Source organism: Peromyscus maniculatus, chromosome X, assembly GCF_049852395.1.
Source record: "Peromyscus maniculatus bairdii isolate BWxNUB_F1_BW_parent chromosome X, HU_Pman_BW_mat_3.1, whole genome shotgun sequence".
Lineage (NCBI taxonomy): Eukaryota > Metazoa > Chordata > Mammalia > Rodentia > Cricetidae > Peromyscus > Peromyscus maniculatus.
The window spans coordinates 43,738,971-43,745,748 of NC_134875.1; the positions used below are offsets into that span (position 1 = coordinate 43,738,971).

The 6,778-nt window shown below is 40.6% G+C and overlaps 1 pseudogene; it reads right to left on the bottom strand.

Annotated features, from left to right (window-relative positions):
* Positions 1-307: 307 nt before the first annotated feature.
* LOC143270775 (periphilin-1 pseudogene) lies at positions 308-1,025 on the bottom strand (annotated as a pseudogene).
* Positions 1,026-6,778: the final 5,753 nt, after the last annotated feature.

Below are 6,778 nucleotides of genomic sequence, written 5' to 3' on the forward strand. Positions count from 1 at the left end.
ATCACCCTCACATCCCTCCTCCATCTCCTCGCTCCTTCCCCCCAAGACTCCCCCCATCCCCTCCTCCAAAAGGGTTAGTACTTCCATTGAGGAACAGCAAACCCTCCCCCCATCCCCTCCTCCAAAAGGGTTAGTACTTCCATTGGGGAACAGCAAACCCTCCCCCCATCCCCTCCTCCAAAAGGGTTAGTACTTCCATTCAGTTGAGGCAGGACCAAGCTTCACCCCCATGCATCAAGGGTGAGCAAACAATCCAAAGGTAAGAAATCTAGAAGCTTTTACACAATTTTTTGAACCGAGCCCTAATTCTCCTAAAAAGGGTCTCCAAAATCTGGAGTAGAATTATCATACTCCATAATGAAATGCTTGAGTTCTTCAACACGTTGCTCACCTATTTCATGCAAACTCTGCTTCATTGCAAACTGTATAGATTTTTCTAACGAACGATCCTTTTCAACCAGCCTTTCCACCACCATCCCGAAAGTTTCACAGACTTGTCGGTAAACCTTCTCAATCTCAGTGATTTTTGATGCAATCGCTTTTGAGCGAATGCTAAGCTGGCTGTCTTCACACAATTCTGGGCCAGCTGTTGTGTTTGACTCGGGTTCTTCTGTCTGGTTGATACATAATGGTGCCTTGGATCCCATCTCAAACTCGGAAATTTCAGCCAAGTTATTTTCTTCTGACTTCTTGGGATTTTCATTAGCCCTCTTGCTTGCAGCATCAGCCTGTTCCTTCTCAGTCAGCCGGCTGGGGCTTTTTAACACCTTGGATGAAGAACTTGAGGGCACAGTATCTCTTGATGTTTTCAAAAACTGGATGGCTCTCTCTTTACATCTTTGTCGAGACTGGTGGAAGGAGCGCATCCTGCTTCTACTGCTGAGACTGGATCCAAATCTGCTGTGTAGGGAGTCCTTCCCGCCCACATGTGATTCTCTCAAAAAAGGAGCGCCCCGTTTATGGGGAGAGCGTTGTCTTGAATAATGGGAAGAATAGAAACGTTTTCTTCTAAAGCCGTTTCTCATGGCCCTGTATTGAGGCTGTTGGCTTGTGGAATACTCATCTCTTGACCATCGGTAGCCATAATGGCCTCTTTTGTAGGGTGGGGCTCTTCTTGGATACTGAGTAAAACAGCGGCCCTTGACCCATTCTTGGTAATCAACATGACAGTAGTATCTACTGTAGCCTCCTTCCTTGGGTTTGGCTAGCAGAGAAGATCTCTTGTCTCCCAGAGGCGGTCTCTTTGGCACAACATTGATTAATCTATGGTTGCCATCCCTGGGATGGTTCCAAGGAGGCGCTTGTTTTCCTGGAAGTCGCTTGTAGTCATACCATCCCTGTGCTTGTTTTCCTGGAAGTCGCTTGTAGTCACACCATCCCTCAGACCACATTTCATCTGTTTTGGAAGCCACTGGACTTCTGCGAACAGAAATGCCTACTTCCCTTCCGGTTCACTTTCAATTTCCAACCACACTCATGGCTCAGCTCAAGAATCTGTTATTGTCTAAAAATTCGTCATCGGAACTCCCCAATAGGTACGTTCCACCCATGCTGCTGAAACCGCGCCAACAGCTCTCTAATTAGACTTAGGCCTACTCAACAGCACGGATATCCTGCCAGGTACTTTTAAGCTAGGAAATTAGCTGGGGCTAGTGAGGGCATGTGTCATACAGGAGAATGCAGTACCACCACTTGAATAAATCAGTACAATTCCTAAGTGAATTCCACTTCCTACAAAAAAGTGTAGCTCTCACCCCTCACCAAAAAAAGCTTCTCTTTGTAACAGAGAGAGACCATTGCAGAAAACCACAACCACTCAACGTCAGAGAACAAGTGATTGTGGGGTTTCTAGCCCCAAGATACACACACAAAACTCCTGCGCCTAAGGCTCAGGGAGCATCATTAAGAGGAAGAGGAAAGATTGTAGGAACCAGAAATGAAAGGGAAGCTTCACCCATGATATTTCAACACTATGACTGCCTAAACAAGACCTGAATAAGGACATTACCAATCAATATGCTAACTTGAAGGGGGAAATCTCATAGGGTTCCACCTCTAAATAAAGAACTACAGACTGCTAAAGAATTAGTCTTCCCCAGGGATCACCCTTTTAACTGGTTATCAATATCAAGTGGTCAGCTCTGAAATCAAATACATATACAAGCAACATGAAATAGACTGGGAACATTGTATTTATATATATGTGCATATGTGTGTGCGTGTGTGTTTGTGTGTGTGTGTGTGTGTGTGTGTGTGTGTGTGTGTGCATGTGATGATCAATGAAAAGAGAACATAAATTTGAGAGGCATCCAGGAGGAGAGGATATGGAAGGGAAAGAAATAGAGAAGGAAAGGATGTGATTTTTTTTCATTTCTAAAACTTTAAAAATTAAATAAAATGTAGATAAACATTTAAAACATATAAGGCAAAAAATAGAAGCACATAAAATATTTATTTAACAGTGAACAAATTTAAAATGAATCAAAATTAATTTACATAATAGCAAAAAATCATAATATTCTAATAAATTTCACTAGTGAAAAATTAAAGTACCTTAAACTACAAGCTTATAATAAATTTATTTAACATATTGAACAAATGTAAAATTTATTAAAGTTCAATTATATAACAGAAAAAATCATAATGTCTTAACATTTGGCCTTTTATTTTCATTAACCCTACTGCTGAAGTTACCCATACTTGGGTCATAGAACATGGCAGAATCAAGTTGGTAATGATCTAAATGTTTAATCCCTACTGGCTTCTTTTCATGTGCTGGAAGATGCTATGCAGTCTACCAAAGGAGAAAAGTCATCATCAGTCACACTTATCTATGAAACCTTTGAGCTACAACAATGATCATCATAACACATGGCCATTGGTGTATTAGCAGCTCAAATAGTATTGGTGTAACCAAGCACTTTTTGATTGGATTTAAGTTCCTCTCCACAAGAGGAAACCCATACTAGCACCATTATCAGACCAAGAACATACAGCTAGCAGTCATAGGCCCTAGGGGAGAACTTACTACTGATACTGTAAATGCACATAGTATAATGTGCAGTATAATGATAACTGACTTATCATTACATCCATAGCTCAATGTATCTCTTATTCCTCATCTACGGAGCTTTGAAATGGAGTAAACGGTGGTTAACATAGTGGCCCACAACTGGCCAAGGTGCAGAGAATAAGAGACAGAAGAATGCTCAGCCTTAAAGGGAACCTAGGTACCTCATCCTCCCCTCACAGGGTTCAGAGATCATTGAGGAAGAGGACAAAGAAAGAGTATAATAATATGAGGTGGTAGAGGAATACAAGAAACTTCTGGACACAGTAGGGCAGATGTACATATGAACTCACACAAACTGCAACACCATGAAAAAGAAAACAAACCTGTGCAAGCCCAAGGCAGACCAAATCCCAGCATGGAAGTGGGAGCTGGGCACACAATCCCCCTCTATGCCTAGGAGCTATTGACAAGTGTTATCTGCTGGGAAAGGAAGGGCAATTTCCTTTTAAGAGGTCTGGGAAGTTGACATTGCTCCAGCTGAAGAACACACACCCAAGGATATCTGGCACTACACTTTGGTCTTAAAGAAACGTTTTGTTGTTGTTGTTTTAAGAAGACACAAAATTAAGTGGGTAGGAATGTGGGGGAATGAGTTGAGAAATAGTTGGCAGGGATAAATATGATCAAACACATAGCAAGAAACTCTCAAAAAAACTAATAAAAAACAATTAAAAAAATCAATAGGACACTTTCTCCAGTGTTGTTAGATTATTTGTTTCAACGAGACCTGAGGTAATTACAGTTCAGAATGAATGGACTGCATCACTACAGGCTTTTCTTAGACCTCAGTGCCCCCACCCCCAACAGGATGAGTGAAAGAAGCCTATGCAATACTACTTGAGCTAAGGCATCCCAAGTACATCAAGCCATGGTCCATACTCTTGTAGTAACTTGTGGCCAATATTAATGTACATCAAACACACTTCAAGAAACATGAAACTGGTTGAATATTTGCATGCATCAATTAGTAGGAAAGAGTAATGATCATGGGTGAAAGGCTCCATAGTAGCAGAGTAGGACTTTGGCAGTTCAAATACCACAGCAGTTTGTGACGTGTGGAGCCTTCTCTTCTGCACTTGGTTTCTCTGAATCCCTGGGGAGAAATGCCATTACAAACCTGTGCTTTCCAGACCCCCCACCCCTTACTGAGGAGCTACTGTATTTGATGGCTGTTTTCAAAAGCTCCAGAAGCAGTTAAGAAGCTAAGAATGGTGGATGCCAGAACCAGCACGAGGCATCTGCAGCTGAGATTTGTGGAAATTCAACACAACATAGACACACAGACACACACATACAAAAGTACATAAATAAATAAATAAATAAATAAATAAATAAATAGATAGATAGATAGATAGATAGATAGATAGATAGATAGATAAATAAAGTAATTAATTAATAAACTGAGCTAACAAGAAAAACAGTGCAGTTTAAAATATTACTTCTGGTGCCAGTAGGGATTGAGAGCCCAAGACGGCCAACCTGGACAAGCATTAATGTAAGCCTAGGAACTGTAGCCATGAGGTTGAACTCTTCAGAAAGGAATGTATGGTAACTGCTTTTTCAAGAATGTTTGAGAACATGTCACTCAGGCTCCTTGGAGATTACAGGGCAACCCTGACATTTGGTAGTATGGTCACTGACCTCAATTTGTTAACAGTACCATGCCAACAGAACCTTTTCGTGTTTGCAATCCTCTTCACGCTGGTGTAGCACCTACCTCTTCAGGAATGGCTTTGTTCAACATTTATGGCCTCCTGGAATTCATCTAGCCCCCTTTGAAAGATACCTTAAAATTTGTGAGCTTGAAATGTAACCGTAATGAGACCGTTACTTCTGCTTCTTGTATGCTGTCTCTGTCTTTCTTTGTGGTTCTTAGGTGTTCTTTTGCAGAGCTACCAGCTTAAGTCACGCTGGAATCAAGGAAAATGGGCCTTGGTGGTTCATGTTCCTGGAGTAGGGTCCATGCCAGTGGACCATGGCTGTAGACACAGATGGTGCTCACATGCTCCAAAATATAACTTGACTTCACTGCAGCTGTTGTTGCTACTACAGCGATAGCAGCCACTGCTGCTACTGTTTTTGGGATTGCTATTTCACACTTGATTTCTACAGCTAATAAAGTGGAGACCCTGGCAGCAAAAGTAGCTACTACAGTTAATTACTCCTTCATTCTACTGGGTATGATAAATTTAATTCAGCAGTAATATGCATTTTGATTGGCTTTAAAAGTTATAAAATTAATAAAACTTGAGTCCACTTCCTTTTGGGATACCATCTTACAAGGGCTCCAATTTGCAGTAAGGCTCCTTAAGGAAGGGAATGGCTCAGTTGCCCTAATGCACTGGCTATGGGCGGGTTAGGACTTTGGTCTTTCCTGTGTCGAACATACAGATTGCAAGCCCAGTGCCACTTTTATATCTATGGCAGCAGTTAACCCTACAGCTCACACATAGCTGAGCCTGTATGATAAATGAGTATTCAATGATGGGTAATTCCTGGAGGCATGCACCACACTAAGTCAGGGGAACTGTGGGCAGGTACTCCCTATGATGGGTAAGATGATATTCTGACGTCCCATGCAGCCTAAGGCAGGAGCTCAGTTTTTAGTAAAAAGGGGGGACCTGTTGGGCCCTGGCCCCTGGTCTTAAAAGCCCAAGAGAAGATCCCACATAAAACTAGGACAGGAAAATTTACCCCAGCAAAAGGCAAACTAAGAATTAAACCCTCATGGACAATCCAACCCCAATAGAGAAGACTGGAGAACTACACGTAAACTTGCTAGTATCAACCTTGTTTGTGAGTACAAAGATAAATCCTCAGAATTCATAACCACAAAGAGGTACATAAGAGTAAGTCTAATTCACACTAACTTAATTGTGCCACAAAACCTCAAACCAAGAATTCAATTCATATAGATTCCAGACTCACAGAACAAAACTAAAATCATTTAGAGGAATGTCCTTTCTCTCAGCCCTCAAACATTCCATTGAAATTTTTCTGAGAAATGATCATGGTATATATAAGAAAATTCTTACCTAATTAAGGAAACAAGACTGAAAAAGATAACAGATAATTAAGGCTAGTGGATCATTATACATTAGAATAATTAGATAGGAAACATAAAATTTAGTTAAATATAGCTTAATGAAAACAAAATGTTTAAACATATGAGTAAAGACCAGGCAAATAGGGAAAAGTATAAACTTCCTGGAAAAGTAAGATGATTTAAATAACCTGAACATTTTAAAGATAATAAAACACATAGTGAGTACTTATGATATTTTGTTGAATGAATAAATGATTATAAAAACTGTATTACCCTAAGCACAAAGATCTTGAAATGGACAAGAGAATGTTGTGTTTTGCTAAATAGGTCCATTACCAATGAAAACTAGAGAATCAGATATTGGGTCAAAACCTTATAGATCAAAGAAGTGTACCATGAATCTTAAAGAGTCTTATTAATAAAATCAAACCTGAGGCCAGTTATTGGGGTGAATCCTGGTAGATCAGATGCAGAAAAAGCCACAACTATCTCACCTTGCCAGTTCCTCAGCTGGTCCTGTTTCCTCAGACTGGAAGTCTCTGAGTCCTCATCCAGAATGAATCTCAGCTGAAATGTGCTGCTCCAAAGCCTGAAAGCTTCACCAGCCAAATGCTTCTAGTTTCTGGTCCTCATGCCTTATATATCTTTCCTTTCTGCCA